Source organism: Terrapene carolina, unplaced genomic scaffold (assembly GCF_002925995.2).
Source record: "Terrapene carolina triunguis isolate 2854851 unplaced genomic scaffold, T_m_triunguis-2.0 Scaffold96, whole genome shotgun sequence".
Lineage (NCBI taxonomy): Eukaryota > Metazoa > Chordata > Testudines > Emydidae > Terrapene > Terrapene triunguis.
In genome coordinates, this window is record NW_020664447.1 from 24,904,916 (window position 1) to 24,924,059 (window position 19,144).

The following is a 19,144-nucleotide window of genomic DNA, read 5'->3' on the forward strand; positions in this document are numbered from 1 at the left end:
AAAATCTCACCTCCTGTATAACCCAGGATATAGAACTTCCCTGAATTAATTCCTATTTGAACTAGAGCATATCTTTTAGAAAAAAAAATCCAATTTTGATTTTAAAATTGCCAATGATGGAGAATCCAACACAACTTTTGGTAAACTTACCAATGGTAAATTACCCTCACTATTAAAAAATTATGCCTTATTTACAATTTGAATTTGTCTCTTTTTTAATTTCCAGCCATTGGATCTTGTTATACATTGATCTGCTAGAGTGAAGGGTCGATTATCAAATTTTTGTTCCCCAAGTAGGTACAAACTGTGATCAAGTCACTCCTTAACTATGTCTCTCTTAAGAAAAATAGATTGAGTTCCTTGAATCTATCACTAAAAGGCATGTTTTACAATCCTTTAATTATTCTCATAACTCTTCACTGAACCCTCTCCAATTTATCAACATCTTTTTATATTGTGTACACCAGAACTCGACACAGAATTCCAGCAGTGTTTGCACCACTGCAAAATACAGAAGTAATGTTCCTACTCCTACTTGATATTCCTCTGATAACTCAGGAGTAAGGGGAACATGTTAGACAAGATTTCTACAGTAGCCCATAATGACTTGTAGTTCAACTGGGGTCAGTTTTCAATTAAGAGCTGCTTCAGGTAAAACCTTAACAACTGAATCCTTTTCTGCTCTAGATGGATCTCAATGAAGCTATTTCTATGGACAGTTGTTAACTCAGAGCCATCCTCTTATTAAAAAATGACCCTTAGACCATTCTTTAGTAATTGCCCAAGGCATGGCCACATCACAATTGTGATTCTACCATTTTTATAATTGAATACTGTGCTTTTTCTTAACAAGGGTTAGCCCAAAAATTCTTCCCCTCACTATTGTGCATGTTGCTGCCCTGCAGCATTTCAATGGTGAAATTACACACAGAGAAAAGGACCTGCACTGAATATAAGAACATAAGAACATAAGAACAGTGATACCAAAGGTCCATCTGCCCAATATCCTGTCTTCCAACAGTGGCCAATGCCAAGTGCCCCAGAGGGAATGAAGAGAACAGGTAATGATCAAGTGATCCATCTCCTGTTGCCCATTCCCAGCTTCTGGAAAAATCAACTATGATTATTATCCTGCAGAAATCATCTAGATTGAATATTACTTGAGGATACCAATCAGCAGCCATATTTGTTTGGCCTGTCCATGTCTCTTTGTAATCCCATATTTAAAAAACAGAAGGGCAGGATGTCAGAATGCAGTGTGGGCATTAATAAAACAGCTGAGGAAATACATGGCCTAATGCACTATACAAGCATGTAAAGATTGGGTACTCAGTGGTTTGCCAGTTTCTTCTTACTGTGAAGTACATTGTATCTGGAGTGAAAAAGAACACCGCTAAAGAAATTAACTACTATCTTGGTTTGGTGCTGTTTTTGAATTCAAACTTTAATTAAAACTCTCTTCCATTATGTGCTTAAATCAGAACTTGTCATATGTCAATGTTCAAAATATGAATGACTAGAGTGTTATTATCTGCTATTATTGGATTACTTTAGATAATTTAGGAAAAAATATTCAATTATATTTCATTCTCTCTCTCTCTCTCCCCCATATCTTCCCCCTTTCACCCTATCTCTAAAGTAAATAAAATAAAGACTGTCAGCATCTCACTTCTGAAAACGCTTCTGCAAATATAATTTCTCTCTAAATAAAGTTAAATTAGATCATCTACCCATTCCCACCAAATACATGGGATAATTTGATTTTAGATGGTTCTTTTTAATATAAAAATGCTTGTTTTTTATAAGAATTGCATATTAATAAATTATAGCATACAGAATACAGATGCAATCCCTAAATCTCCTTTACTAAAACAGTTAACCGTTAATCTCATCATCCCAATATTTAGAACTCAGGCTACTGTAAAAATCTTTCACATTATTTTTTTCATTCTCTCCCCTCATGCACATACACAAAAGAACATCAGAAGAGATATCATAAATCCTGTATATATTCTCATGTTTACTCAATGACAAACCTATTAAAATTCCAAATGTGTGAGATTCTGTAATCATCAGTTCAAACCCACCTAATTAGAATGTTCTCATTAAAATAATTAGTCCCTCTCCTGAAGGACTAATGCATTGAGCTGTAATGTTTTCATGTTAAGCCTTGCACTAATGCCCTTCCCAAGATGAAGATCTGTCAATAGTGAAAGATCACAAATTCAATGCTGATTGAAGTTATTGCTACTTTTGTTTGTAATTTTTAGTATAAAGAGTTTAGAATAATAATATCTTACTTTTGTAGCACCTTTCATCCCTGCAAAGTGTTTTACAGATGTTACAAACTATATAAAAAAGCTAATAAATATGTTGAAAGAATGTCACAGGCTTCTTGTCCCAGTCCTCTTCCTCCAGCTTCCCCACCCCAGTTCTGTCTCTTGTCCCTTCTACATTCAAGCAAGGCAGCTTCCCACTCCATGTTATCTGGGCACCAGCAGCAGAAGCACTAAGAGCACCTGAGGGTTATTCTCCCTACTCTCAGTTCTAATGCCTGGTTCACTACATTCCCCAGCAGCCAAGAGCTGCAATTGCTTAGAGAGTCCTGCTCAGCTCTTTCAGTCCTAGATTAGAGTATGATCAGTGCAGGCTAACATTTGAGAGCATTTAGCTGTTAAACTCTAACACCTCTCTACTGAGCATATGTGAACTGAGATTTTTCAAAGACTTATAGCAGCCGATTTGGGTGATTTTTTCATGGGAACAGCAAAAGGAATATTCCTGACACCAGGGTAACCTCTCTGTCAATTTCAAGCCCTTGCTCCAAAGGATGGAGGTGCTAGAGCTTGTCAATGAAATGATAGTAAGATTTTAGTTTATTTTTTAAACATGGGCAAAACAATGTATTTTTTCGTCATCTCATTCTCAAAAAGGGCTGGACTATTTTTGCTGAAATTTTCCAAAAAAAAGTTTTAGGCAGACATTCATCATGAAAAATTTCAGTCCAAATAGTTAATGTTTGGCAAAGTTATAAGCACTTGAAAACAATGCTTGTAATGGGAAGGGTTGGGCATTCTTAACTAAAGGTGGCTCTACCAATTCCACCAATAATATATTTAGGCTTGGAAGGATTAGATGTGTATTGGTAAATATTAGTAGACATTGATTTCACTGTACACACACAAACTAACAAAATATTTCCATTGATAATCAACATTTACTAACAGGCAAAGTAAGAAAAATGCTGCTTGAGAACTTAGAATTTGACTTACGGGTATTTACTTTGTATATTTTGATGTGATGTTGACAATTTGTGTTTAAACGATTATAAAAGCTTTAATTTTTTGAATCTCGACTTCTATGGTCATTAAATAATTTTTGTCTGACAAACCATTTTGTCTTACCACCACCCCCCATAATTTCCCATAACTGTGAAAATTTAAATAAATAAAAATAAAAAACTTAACACCATAATTTTGGGAAACTGAACATTTAAATCCATAAAAATAGAAAATCATGCTTGAAAATAAACATTGATATTATCCATCAAAATTATAAAAATAATAAATATACAATTCTGTCAAGTATTTATTACATCCACTATTACATCTTTTCTGTAATGAAATTATAAGATTCTCAGTGCATGGATTGCCCTTTGACTGTGTTTGCACAGTACCTAGCACAAAGGGCTCCTGATCCATAATGACAATACTACTATATTAATTAATAATAACAATATAAACTACTGCATATATTGGCATCACTCCATGGTGCAGCAAGGGTGATTTAGGCTGGACATTAGGAAACACTTCCTAAATGTCAGGGTAGTTAAGCACAGGTCCTTGCCTAGGGAGGTTGTGAAATCACTGAAGATTTTTAAGAGCAGGTTAGACAAACTCCTGTCCAGGATGGTCTAGATAATATTTAGTCCTGCCATGAGTGCAGGGGATTGGACTAGATGACCTCTCGAGGTCCCGTCCAGTTCTACAGTGCTATGATTCTGGGGTATATTAACAGGAGTGTTTTATGTTAGACACAGGATGTTACAGTCTTGCTCTACTTGGCATTCTTTAAACCTCAGCTGGTGTACTCTGACCAATTCTGGGTGCTACACTTTAGGAAAGATGTGAAAAAATTGGAGAGAGTCCAGAGGAGAGCAACAAAACTGTTAAAAGGTTTAGAAAACCTGATCTATGTGGAAAGGCTAAAAGCAAAAGCATGTTTAGTCTTGAGAAAAGAAGACTGAGAGAGGACCAGAGAAGTCTTCAAGTATGTTAAGGGCTGTTATAAAGAGGACAGTGACCGATTGTTTTCCATGTCACCTAAAGAAAAGACAAGAAATAATGGGCTTAATCCGCAGCATTGGAGACTTAGGTTAGATATTAGGAAAACTTTCTAACTATGAGTTTAGTTAAGCTCTGGACTAGGCTTCCAAGGGAGTTGTGGAATTCCCATCACTGGAAATTTTTAAGAACAGATTGGGCAACTATCTATCTGGGATGGTTTAGGCTTACTTGGTCCTACCTCAGTACAGCACTTGATGACTTCTCAAAGTCCCTTCCAGCCCTAAATTTCTATTATTCTATGATGTTAGAGGCTAAAAAAGATTCCCAGCTCTCTTTGGGGTTTCTGATGTTCTGTGTACACTTGTTTTTCTTTTTGTTTGCCAATTTTATTTTAACTGACACCCTGCAGTTTAATTTCAGGATCATCCATGCTATTACTAAGTGTACTCCGAACCTTTCACATTTATACTTTCCCACTGTCTTCAATTCTTGAAGCAATTTGGAAATTCATGTTGCCTCAGTGATACAGTTTTCCATTTTTGTCTTGAATATACTCTAATTTCTATAAGGATTGGGCTGGACCAAACCGAATAAGGTAATTAATTTTAAAAAACTTGTACCCAAGAACATACAGCTCTGGAAAACAATTGCAACATTAGTCACAAGTCACAATAATGTGTCCTGTAAATACAGTCTGCTAAATATTCTGTTAATATATCAACATAGTCTGCTATGCATCTCTTTTACCCCAGATGAGATGACTACTGAGATTTTTTTGGCATACCCACACTGAATCTCTGCCATCATAAGCATTTATGCACTTGCTTACTTTCAATAATCCAGTCTATTCAGTGTAAAGAAGTCAGTTCCCACACAAACTTGAGTGCTGGGTCAATCAAGAAGCTACCAAATCAGCTTGATTGTCTTTGGCTGTTCCAGCTGTGTCCTGCTTTTTAATAATGACAATATTGAGATGGTAACATCAGCTATCTTTAAACTCCAACCTCAGTATTTCCCCTTTGCAGAAGCACATGAACCAATCAGTACTGTATGATTCTAACATGTTATAGATATATAATACTTCTATAAATGTTCAAACTTATTATACAATATGTTGGACTCCATTGGTTGATAGAATGTTCAGTTACTATTTTTTTCACTGAAACTCTATTATTCTTCACTGAAACTAAATTTTGTTGACAATATGTACATTATGGAAATGATGACCTGAGCATGCTCAGTATGTTGTTGTTTCTGATAATAGATTTCTCCATTATTTTAAAGTTCCCCCTCCCACTCCCATAACTTAACAAAACAAGTCATCCTGGTTAAGGAATTGTTGTGATGGTCAAACCACAGGACTGGCAGTCTGGATACCTGGATTCTATTCCTGGTTCTGATACTGATTCCTTTATTGGCCTGCCCTAGTTAATTAGGCAAACATTTTGAGGAGCCTAAATGGCTTCTACATCCATGTTTGGGTAGCTAACCTTTTGTTTTCAAAACCACCTGTGAATCCTAGGACCACAAGTTCCCTTTGAAAATTGTGCTGCTAGGCACTTGCTGCTTTGAAAATTTCGCACAATGTCTGTGTGCCTCAGAGCCTCCAGTGGGATAACAATACCTATCTCACAAGTGTGTTGTGAAACTTCAATTAATCAATCCGTACATCAATGACCTGCCACCAACCCAGTCATGGAAATTCATCTATGCATATAACATCTGCTGCAGGCTACAGGCTCCAACTTTCTCTGAGATGGAGAAGACCCTGAGTGACCCCCCTTCAAAGCTGTCTGACTACTGCAAGACATGTGCCTTCAGTCCAGCACCAGCAAGACAGTCTTTAGCACATTCCACCTCCACCATGCCAACACTAAGAGGGAACTAAACATCATAATGAATGATCAGAGGCTGAAGCATGAAGCATACCCAGTTTATTTACGGGTGACCCTTGACCGAACAGTGACATACAAAAGCCACCTGAGCAAGAGAGCAGTGAAGGTCAAGACAGGCTAAACCTTCTCAGCAAACTGGAAGGTTCTTCATGGGAAGCGGATGTGCCAAACTAAGGACCTCAGCCCTTGCCATCTCACACTCAGTAGCAGAGTACTGTGCACCAGTATGGAATCAGTCGACACACAGAATTTGCTGACATCCAACTCAACTCAACAATGTGCATTATCACAGGAACTCTCCAACCAACTCATCTTCCATGGCTTCCAGTTCTGAGCCACACTGTTCCCCCTTACATCAGGAAGGAGACTGCAGCTCGCAAGCTGCTTGAGAAGGTACTGCCAACCTAAGCTTGCCCTGGTTCAATTACCTTTTTAGCCCAGCTGCCACTGTGGTCGAGGATGTGAGAGTGGAGTCCCTGTGGTGGGAAGACTGGTGCTTAACATCAACCACCAATCAGTTTCTTGTCACAAACCCTACTGCTTGCCTGCCTGGTTTCGACCTGCCAGGTCATCAGTAGGCCCTTCTTAACCAATCCCAGACTTGGCAACTCTTTGTGCAGCCAATCAGCACTGCTGGGGTCTTTGAGACAATCCAAGCTGTAGCTGTGGTGCAGATTTAGAAACCTTACCAGGACCAGAGGGAGGGGAAGGGTGTGGGGTGCTCACTGCTGCTCCAGAGAAACAATGGATCCAGAGAGACAAGATGGACCATTAAATTGGAAATGTCCATGCTGTGTTTCACAGATGCTGAGCCCCATCATTAAAGTGTTGTATGATTGTTGGCATTAAAGTGTTGTATCAAACAGTGATTCACACTGTGGAGGATTGCCCGCTAACCAAATTCAGTGGTGATCTCCAAAAGCTCCACTTGGCCACTAAAAATGCTATTGCTTGGCTTGGCAAATATGCAAATGCTAAATTAATTAATTAATTAATTAATAGTTGGAAAGCTCTTTGAAATCCTATGAGAAAAAGGATATTGGGCCAGATTCTCTTTTTCTGTACAAGTCCTTTTTGGATCACACTAACCCTCTAATGTTCCTCTCTCACTGTGTCCAAAGTCCACTTAGACACAGTCAAGAATCTGGCCTACTAAGTACAAATTATTATTATTGCTTACCATGAATGATTAGTTATTTGAACACAACAAAATCATCTTAAACTGAGTGGACTACATTCATTGCTCCAGTACACATGGCACTACTCATTTGAAATCAGTGGAGCTGCACCTTCTTGTAGTTTGTTTCAGTTTAGCCCTATTTAATTTCTTTTTCTTCCTTCCTTTGTTTTCTTGTCAAGCAAAAATAATAGAACCATATTTTGCCAAATCTGGCAATAGAAAAAAAAATCTGTCCTACACAGAAAAAATTCTGCCCAAAAGGGTTATTTTTGCCATAGCTGAAACTGCTTGAAAACAGAGGGTTTGTTATGAATGCCTTCTTAATCTTAACTATATAGAAATATTGCAAACAATAATTTATATCAGTGAAATTAGCTGATATAATAAGGTGAGCTAGGATAAAGCAACACTTATGGATTTTGTACTTAAAATCCAGAGAATGATTCAGTATTTTGAAAGGGAAAACAGCCCACCCACATACACACTTGTAGCTAGAGAGATCTTAAGATCTAAAAAGTGATCACACACCTTCCTCACTCATAATAGTAAACTGTATAGAACAAGTTTCATGGAGTGAAAAGGAAACCACAATCCAAGGCATTCATGGCAGGAACAAGAGAAAGGGTTGGAAAAGGTAAAGAGGTTGTATGAAAGTTCATAAAAATAAATGAACACTACAGTACAAGCATATGTGGAGTGAGCTTTTAGCCCTTTTCCTGGACCCATCCTGTTGCTTCTTAGCCAGAGATTTGAAATCATTGAGACCATTATGCCAAGTAAGGTTATGGAAGGCAGTTAGTAATTCTACCCCAAGGGGATTCAGGTTGGGCAATGCAAATCCTAGCCAATTACAGTTACACTGATGTCATCCTTTCTATAGTTGAAATGTCATGAACATTAAAAAATATTACAGTAGCACCAAAACAAAATTTTCTAATCTTTACTGAATTGTATTTTTAATAACATGACTGCTTCACATTAGTTATTATTGTCCCTGTATTTGGATAAAAGTAAACTATTATAAATGCTTTTCAAATTAATGCAAATTGCAGGTTGTTCAGAGAGGCTGTCATACTAGAGATATCTGAGTAATTAGTGAGCAACAATCTTAGACAAACTAAGTCCAGTTTTATTTTAATATATATATATATATATATGTGTGTGTGTGTGTGTGTGTGTGTGTATAATTTATTCTGTTGTATATTGTAAACAGAGGTATCTGAAAAGTTTAGCTGCTGAAATGTAAACTGGCAGATTTAGCATTTTTTGGCTTTATGAACATTTTCAGCACTGTAATTTAGCAGTAGAGTAAGAGTCTCAGGTAAGAGCTAAGTTAGGAATCATGGTTGTAGATAACTTGCTCTGTCATTCTGAGATTCCCTACTGTGCTGCAGATATTTGAATAAGGGGCTTCTTCACAAACTTTCTCTCAGCTTGTAATAAACCTGTTGTACTAGGGCTACACAGAGGAAAGCTGAGGGACTGGGGAAAAAATCTATTAATGTATCTTCCCTTCTAAGCAAAACTAAGCAAAACTAAACGTTCATAACCTTAGCTAAGGAACAGAGGCAGCACCATGGGACAAACAAACTTACCTTAAGATATACATGCCATGAGAAAAAAAATCAGTCCTCTGAGCAGTAGGAATAAGTCAGCTCTAGTGGGGAAATTCAGTTGTCTCCAAAGGGCTCCTCACTGACTTCAACGGGGCCAAGATTTTCACTGAGGCAGTGCAAAACTCCAACTAGACTTGGTCAAAAATCAGAATTTCCATTCCATGGAAGTTCCAACATGTCAAGAATATATTCTTAATCTGAATCAGTATGTAAATTAACTAACTAAACCTAAATTTTAGAAGAAAAAAGTTTTGTTTCTGGTCAATTAAAACCAGTCACCGGGACCAGATGACGTTCACCCAAGAGTTCTGAAAGAACTCAAATGTGAAATTGTGGAACTATTAACTATGGTTTGTAACCTGTCCTTTAAATCAGCTTCTGTACCCAATGACTGGAAGATAGCTAATGTGACACCAATTTTTAAAAAGGTGATCCCGGCAATTATAGACCGGTAAGTCTAACGTCAGTACTGGGCTAATTAGTTGAAACAATAGTAAAGAATAAAATTGTCAGACACATAGAAGAACATAAATTGTTGGGCAAAAGTCAACATGGTTTCTGTAAAGGGAAATCATGTCTTACTAATCTATTAGAGTTCTTTGAAAGGGTCAACAAACAAGGGGGATCCAGTGGACATAGTGTGTACTTAGATTTCCAGAAAGCCTTTGACAAGGTCCCTCACCAAAGGCTCTTACATAAATTAAGTTGTCATGGGATAAGAGGGAAGATCCTTTCATTGATTGAGAACTGGTTAAAGACAGGGAACAAAGGGTAGGAATAGATGGTAAATTTTCAGATTGGAGAGGGGTAACTAGTGGTGTTCCACAAGGGTCAGTCCTAGGACCAATCCTATTCAACTTATTCATAAATGATCTGGAGAAAGGAGTAAACAGTGAGGTGGCAAAGTTTGCAGATGATACTAAACTGCTCAAGATAGTTAAGACCAAAGCAGACTGTGAAGAACTTCAAAAAGATCTCAAAAAACTAAGTGATTGGGCAACAAAATGGCAAATGAAATTTAGTGTGGATAAATGTAAAGTAATGCACATTGGAAAAAATAACCCCAACTATATATGCTGGGGGCTAATTTAGCTACAACTAATCAGGAAAGAGAATTTGGAGTCATCATGGATAGCTCTCTGAAGACATCCATGCAGTGTGCAGCGGCAGTCAAAAAAGGAAACAGGATGTTAGGAATCATTAAAAAAGGGATAGAGAATAAGACGGAGAATATCTTATTGCCTTTATATAAATCCATGGTATGCCCACATCTTGAATACTGTGTATAGATGTGGTCTCATCTCAAAAATAAATACTGGCATTAGAAAAGGTTCAGAGAAGGGCAACTAAAATGATTAGGGGTTTGAAACAGGTCCCATATGAGGAGAGATTAAAGAGGCTAGGACTTTTCAGCTTGGAAAAGAGGAGACTAAGGTTGGATATGATAGAGTTATATAAAATCATGAGTGGTGTGGCGAAAGTGAACAAGGAAAAGTTATTTACTTGTTACCATAATATAAGAACTAGGGGCCACCAAATGAAATTAATGGGCAGCAGGTTTAAAACAAATAAAAGGAAGTTCTTCTTCACGCAGCGCACAGTCAACCTGTAGAACTCCTTGCCTGAGGAGGTTGTGAAGGCTAGAACTATAACAGGGTTTAAAAGAGAACTAGATAAATTCATGGAGGTTAAGTCCATTAATGGCTATTAGCCAGGATGGGTAAGGAATGGTGTCCCTAGACTCTGTTTGTGAGAGGGTGGAGATGGATGGTAGGAGAGAGATCACTTGATCACTACCTGTTAGGTTCACTCCCTCTGGGGCACCTGGGATTGGCCACTGTCGGCAGATAGGATACTGGGCTGGATGGACCTTTGGTCTGACCCTGTTTGGCTGTTCTTATGTTCATCAAATCAAAATGTTTCATTCCAATGTTTTTAAAAAATTTATATTATATTACAATTTATATTTGATAATTTATAACATAAAAAATTAGAAACAAAAAGCCACTTACAAATGAAAAATTAAAATTTTATATTTTAAAATTTTTTCTCCTAAACTAAATTTTGTCAAAATCTACACATTACCTCCAGAAAGTTCTGATTTCCATGAAACAAGCATTTTCCGACAGAAAAACATGTCAGAGAAAATTTTATACTAGCTCTAACTCTGACTTTCTTTTCAATTTGGTAACAGAATTTGAACAATGGACTTTTGGGAGCCCTCAAAAGCCTCATCTGTATATAACTTGCAAGATAGCTTATATGAATTAGCTTCTTGTCTCACCTGGAACTAGAATCATTTGGGCTGTTGCCTTAGGAAATGTCAACATTTTGCTGGATCATAGCTCATGTACAGGAAGTGCGGTCAAAGTCTCATGGGTGCCATTGTTAAGTCTGAGTACAGCTACTACTTATGCTCCCAGCAGGACAAAAAGTCCAGTTTTACTACACCACTCTTGGAGACAGATGGACCCAGTTGAGTGTCAGATTTCTCTGATGCTGGGGCATTGGTTCAGTACTGACTAAGTGACAGGAACGCTGCCAACTGATTCCTTAGTACCATCTCTTGCAGGATCCTGTGTTTTATTTCTAGGTTTTCCTTCTACCAAACCATGTATATTGGCTAGACTTAACCCTGCCTAAATCATTCAATAGGACAAGATCAGAATAGTATGGCTGCACAGTTGTACAGTAGTGGTGTGGGTGTAGTGGTATAAGAAGATGGTAAATTACCCATGACTGGAAGCATATTCCTGCTGCAAGTGTGTATTGAGACTGGCTCATCTCTCATATCAGTGCACTAAAGCAACATGCTCTCAATTTATTACCTTATCACACTGCTGAACACTGCAAGAGACATGACCATATACCCTTTCAAAATCTGGTGGGCAATATGGTGGAAAAGTAATTTAGTTAGCAGGAAAGGTTTCCTACCACTTTATTTTCATTGTTTAACACATGAACATAATTATTTAAAAAATAACTGCAATAAAAGTTAGAACAGAGCCGTTTTATATGGAAAAAAGCAACAGGCGTAGGGTTCTAACTAAAGTTGGCAAAGAGAACATTTCATTGCCTCCTTTATTATTGTTTAAATACATTATCAACCCTGCATCCTATTTGATTCTCTGCACCTACAGCATGAAAAATAAGGGGAAATATCTAATAGTCTTTTTAATTCTTTTTAACACAATAGAGATGAATAATCAACTCCTAATGAGAAAGGGCAGAAAGCAAACAATGACTGTTCCTTTCTCTTGCTGAGAGCTTTGTATTTGTGGTAGTTTCTTACTCTTGACAGCCCCATAATGGAACTCTGACTGATATAACTAGGAAATTACCTACTTGAACCTTGCATCCCTAGCATCATTCATGCATGATTCTTCTGCTTTTGCTGGTGTGGGTCTGTGCTCTCTAACCTCCTACATCAAACACATACTTTTGCCAATGGCTGCCTGTATTTATGCAGTCATTCAGTGCTCTCTCTTCCTTTATATTCTTTACTAAAATACAGAAGCTAAAAGATAACTCTTCTCACTCACTAGGTTTAATTTCTGAGTGCATAAGTGTGAGCTAATTCTAATCCCACCCCTGCCCTTCATTGGGAACTTGTGCTTGTTGAAGTCTGTAAAATCTTTAAGTTGTTGGGCCAGGTCCTCATCTGCTGTAAATTGATTGTAGTAGTGCTACACCAAATTGCACAAGCTGAAGAGCTAGTCCATTGATTTCAATGGGAGTAGGTTAGGTTCCTATGTGTGTGTCCTTAGACAACTGGCTTTTTTTTTTTTTGCCCGGGTCTCAGTTTACTTATCTGAGAAATGTCAGTGATAATACTGACCCACCTCACACAGGTGCTGAGAGTATTAACTGGTTAGCTTTTGTAAAGTGCTGTGGAGGTGTTGACTATATTATATGCACACAAAAATCTTCATAACATGCAAAACCACTAGATCTTAGCAGCAAAAGGAACCAATATAACAGTTATCACTGTGTGTGACTGTGAGAGAAATAAACCCAGAATTAGTAGGATAAAGCCTTCTGAATCCAATACACTTCGACATTTACACAAGCTGATGTAAGGGGCTCAGTCCTCAGCTGAGCCAAGTTTCCTCTCAGAAGAGCTGAAGAGGAAAGGTGTTTTTAAACCCACATTTCTGCTCCCCCACTCTTGGACCAGCAGAGTGTCAAAACAGCATCAAGCATAACTTCAGCAATCTTGAGGCTCCGCTTAGTGGCACCAGCTGTAGACAGCTGCTGCACCACCCAGAGATCTGGTGGAATACACAGCACTATGCCTGGCCTTCTGACACTCCTTCCACATCTCTGACACATCCCTTACATGGTGCAGGGTAGAAGGCAGGTACTGTGGAGACAGCTGCACAAGCTTTGTGCCACCCAAGGATACCCCTGCATCAGGGAGAAGTCTCACATGCCCCTTTAGGGTAGCTTTCTAATTGCTTTAGTCTAGCACAAAGCGGCTGTAGATAGCACAAAGCATTTGGAACAGGGGCCAAAAATTAAGCCCAAGGTGTGCCTTTTTCTTGAGAATATATAGGAAGTTAACCCTAAACATGTTATAGACATAAACATTTCCAATTATTACTCTCTCACTCACATATATTGTGTAGACATTTTCTTCATCCACATTACAGTGCAATGGTCCAAACACACATTTTCCATATAGTATAATATTTAAAGGCCCTGGAAAGCTATGAAAAATATTTCATTCTGGAGGAAATGCTGCTGCTGCTATCCTTCTATAAGTTATATTTTTGTGAGGGGCGGGGGGTTCAATTGGCTTTATCAATTCAAATTTAGATTGTTAAAAACAAGTGACAAAATTCAAGACAAATAGAAATGTTTCTACATAGTCTTTTAATTCAAATGGAAACAGTTGCTTTATAATAAATGTGCTCATATATTCAGTATTACATTCAGAAATCAGAACTCTGGACTCAAAAATTATAGGATTTTGAAAATTAATAAATGTTGGATCTTTCATATCTTTCTAACTTTTAAGTCTTTAGAATTTACCTTTTCATTTTTTTCTCCACAATTATGAAAGCTAGAAACTGACTTTTCTTCTTTCAAATGAAAGCTGAGATTTATGTGTGATCTCAGGAGTCCAGGAACTGGGGTTTTATGACTAACACCAAATATTATGAGACTTGTTTTGCTCTATTTGCAAGCCAAGCACTGCAGATTTGAAGACCTGAAATCCAAACAGACTGTAAATTCTGGAGCCTACAGAAGCCATGAACCCAGGGGAAGAGTCACGGCAAGAGGACAAAGGAAAACCACCTCCATACAAGGGCTCTTCTCAAAAGTCATTGGGAGAAATCGTTACCCCCACTCTGTCTGCTTTACAACATGTAAAGGAGCCAGAGGAGCATAAGTGGGTCCTGAAAGGCCCATATCTCAGTCAGGGATGAGTCTGCCACTGTAGTCACTACTCCATCACATAAAGGGATTTGCCAGGGATGGGGGCTGGAAGAGCTTTTCAGTGATGGGGCTGCAGCACATTAACTAATAGGAGAGGCTTTTTAATTTAGAGGTCCACCAGGGCTCTCAATATGTTGGGGGCTGAGTCCCTGGAGCATCCTGACCCTGGGCCACAAGTCATGTGCTGCACCTCTCAGAAGGGCAGCACAAAATCTCACCCTATAGGGTTGCCAACTTTGGCCAATCCTGGAGAACTGGCAACCTTACACCCATGGAGGCCTTCCACAGGTCCTCCATGAATTCAGTTGGACAGGGATAGGACTCAGGAGATACATTGCAGATGTTTTAGCATATACCCTTCTAATCCAGTGGTGACCCCCTATGCATCTTCTCATGCTGGAATTGTTTATGTTACATGACTGTCTGTGTGGTTATTTCTGAGCCAGACAATTCTGTCTGGGCTAATTCAAGCTGTTTTTGCAGAATACATTTGAACATATTTTGAGAGATAGAAAGAGAAGATGGAGAGAACTGGGCTCCATAATTCTGAATTAAAGTTTTCCTTTATTTTAAAAGAGAGAAAGAATGATGTCTTATAACACTTTGTGACTCCCTACATCCTCATTCCATAGCCACAAAACACAGAGTGTAAAGAATGAGTTTAGTTCAAGGACAGCAACACAACACTGTTAAATAAATGAATTCAGCCTCCAAAATTCTGCTCTCACTTTAATAAGCCAATGTATTTAGATCAGCTTAAATTGACTGATTTTTGACTGTGAGCAAGGGTAGAATATGGGATGAGGTCATTCATTCCAATAAATACCTTCCCTATTTGAAAGAATAATTTAAATGTAGCTATGTTAATCTCACTGGGTGTTGCTACAGATATGAGCAAATACATGTGTTTATAATTTATCATTTGTATTATAGTAGCACCCAGGTGACCCAATTAAGATCAGAGCCCCACTGTGCTAGGTCCTGTGCAACCATACACTAGGAGATACTCCTCACCCAAAAGGAGTTCTAGTCCAAGGCCCTCATCTTTTAAATGTGACATGATGTTCAGTGTGTGTTACATCTTCCTTTCTGTGCCTCAGGATCTGACATTGTTACCCCTTACATCTAGGAGAGTCAGTCCCTTAACTCAAGTTATACCAATTCTGTGCACAATTTCATTTACACCAATGCTGTTTTACACTGCTTTGTCAGTGTAAAGATTCCTTGACGACCTGCTCCATAATTTTTTCAGGGACTGAGGTGAGACTGATGGGTCTGTAGTTCCCTGGATTCTCCTTCCCTTTTTTAAAGGTGGGCACTATATTTGCCTTTTTCCAATCGTCCGGGTCCTCCACCAATCTCCACGAGTTTTCAAAGATAATGGCCAATGGCCCTGCAATCACATCAGTCAACTCCCTCAGCAACTCCCAAGGATGCATTAGATCCAGTCTCATGGACTTGTGCATGTCCAGCTTTTCTAAATAGTCCTTAACGTGTTGTTTCACCACTGAGGGTTGCTCACCTCCTTCCCATGCTGTGCTGCCCAGTGCAACAGTCTAGGATCTGGCCTTGTCTGTGAAGACCCGAATCAAAAAAAGCATTGAGTACTTCAGCTTTTTCCACATCATCTGTCACTAGGTTGTGTCCCTCATTCAGTAAGGGTCCCACACTTTCCCTCATCATTTTCTTGTTGCTAACATACCCGTAGAAATCTTCCTTGCTACCCTTCACATCCCTTTGTTCAGTCCTCAAGGGCAAGTCAAGCCTGACAAACCTGATTGCCTTCTATGATGAGAGAATTGGCTCTGTGGATATGGGGAAAGCGGTGGATGTGATATATTTTGACTTTAGCAAAGCATTTGATATGGTCTCCAACAGTATTCTTGCCAGCAAGTTAAAAAAGTATGGATTGGATGAATGGACTATAAGGTGGATAGAAAGCTGGCTAGATCACTGGGCTCAACGGGTAGTGATCAACAGCTCAATGTCTAGTTGGCAGCCGGAATCAAGCAGAGTGGCCCAGGGGTCTGTCCTGCAGCTGGTTTTGTTCAACATCTTCATTAATGATCTGGATGATGGGATGGATTTCACCCTCAGCAAGTTTGCAGATGACACTAAGCTGGGGGAGAGGTGGATAAGCTGGAGGGAAGGAATAGTGTCCAGAGTGACCTAGACAAATTGGAGGACATCTGATGAGCTTCAATAAGGGCAAGTGCAGAATCCTGCACGTAGGATGAAAGAATCCCATGCACTGCTACAGACTGGGGAGCAAGTGGCTAAGTGGCACTTCTGTAGAAAAAGACCTGGGGATTACAGTGGACAAGAAGCTGGATATGAGTCAACAGTGTGCCCTTGTTGTCAAGAAGGCTAACAGCATATTGGGCTGCATTAGTAGGAGCATTGCCAGCAGATCGAGGGAAGTGTCTATTCCCCTCTATTGGGCACTGGTGAGGCCACATCTGGAAAATTGTGTCCAGTTTTGGGGGCCCCACTACAGAACAGATGTGGACAAATTGGAGAGACTCCAGTGGAGGGCAATGAAAATGATTAGGGAGCTGAGGCACATGACTTATGAGGAGAGGCTGAGGGAACTGGGCGTATTCAGTCTGCAGAAGAGAAGAGTGAGGGTGGATTTGATAGTAGCCTTCAACTACCTGAAGGGGGGGGATTTCAAAGAGGCGGGAGCTTGGCTGTTCTCAGTGGTAGCAGATGACCAAACAAGGAGAAATGGTCTCAAGTTGCAGCGGGGGAGGTCTAGGTTGGATAGCAGGAAACACTATTTCACTGGGAGGGTGGTGAATCACTGGAATGGGTTACCTAGGGAGGTGGTGGAATCTCCATCCTTAAAGGATTTTAAGGCCTGGCTTGACAAAGCCCTGGCTGGGATGATTTAGTTGAGGTTGGTCCTGCTTTGAGCAGGGGATTGGACTAGATGACCTCCTGAGATCTCTTCCAACCCTAAAATTCTATAATTCTATGTTTTAAAGTGGGTATATTTTACACTGAGGGTATGTCTACACTGCACACTCCTTTTGGCAGTCTATAGAGTACATACACTGCATGTTCCGCTAGCCTGGTATAAACAGCAGTGTAGACAGAGAAGCACTGCCTAGGCAAGTAAAGACACCTCTGTATCCTGTGTGTATGTAGCTGGTATCAGATTTTTTTTTAAATTGCCTGTATTTAATATCTGGAATATCATACCATGGAATGTTGCTCAAAAATTAGAAGAAGATAATATAGTGGGCATATGAAGTACTGTATATGTTTTTTAAATATTTTAAACATGCCAAAGATGCTTGTCATCTGTGAGGACAAAGTTTACATCAGATTTGAAGTTTTAAAGGTTAATCTTGGATTTAGTTTTCTCAGTGGGAAAAAAAGAATTCTGGAAACTCTTTTCATGAATGTGAGATGGGGGAGAATGACTCAAAAACAGCCAAACAGACTTTAACAAGACATTAAAATCAACAACAACAAAACTTAAATTTTAGACCAAAAGTAGTTGTTGTTTTTTTCTCAGAAAGATTTGTATTCCTGAAAATAAGGGTTCAGAACAAAACAAACAAACAAACAAACAAAAAACCCTATAGCTGTATCAAGCCCAGTAAGATGCTAAAAGAGGGACAATCCATTTTTATTAAAACTAAATGAAAAGACAAGTAAAAGCCTTAAATCACTCAGATCAATTTACCAGCCAGATTGTAAGCCAATAAAAGTCAGTCCTCCTAACATAAGGCCTTTAAAGCAAATTTTCATTTTGTTTAATAAAATTTAATATTTATGAAGCCTTCCACATATAAAATGCACAGATAATTTTTATTAGTGAACCACTGTGATTTTTTAAAAGGGAATACATTGTTACAGGACTAACCTTGGTCCCATGGCTGTAATTATTCCTTTATAATTGTATGGTTTTTTCTTTTTTATTTACTCACATCCTCAACTACCTACAAAGAGAATTTCTATTTCTGTTTGTCTGCCTTATATTTTAGATTGTAAGTTTTTCAGGGCAGGGCTGTAGTCAAGTCTATGTTTGTACAGTACTGAGCAGAGTGGGGCACACCAGTCCTCGTCAGGTCTCCTAGGTGCTATCAGAATACAATAAATAAATAAAGAACTTAATATAATCAAAACTTAGCCCTCCTCCCCCCCTACCCCAAAAAAAACCCAAAATAGATATTTGATTGGGGAACGTTCTCTGGTCTTTAAAAGTAATTTCTGCAAGCTGCTGTTAAGTGAAGATTCTTCTCCTCCTTTAAATGTCAAAACTTGTCATGTGTCGAGAAAATGGGACAAAAAGAAATCTTCCTCTTGAAAGACAATATAATTTTAAATGGCTACCATGGAACAATATACTGCATTTTCAGCTGCTTAGACTGTGCAATTTGTGCTTCCTTGCCGCCTTGCAATTTGCAGGTGATTGCTAACCCCTAGTGGCAGCTTTCCAGTGAGTAGCTGCTCCTTTACATTGTAGCTGGCTCTTCAACAAACAGATAATGGATTGCAAGGAGAGTTATTGGCATAGTGAAGCCCAAGACGCTCCCTACCTAACGTGTGTGTCTCTGTGTGCATGTATGTGCTTATTAAGAATTATGTTGGCCTGATTTTTTCAGGAAAAGTTTAATGCTGAAAATAATTTTAAAAAGGCTTATTGGAAGAGCTTTTCTCAGCTACCCACATTAAATTCAGTTGAACAGTAGTAGTTCCCTTAGGCAGAATATC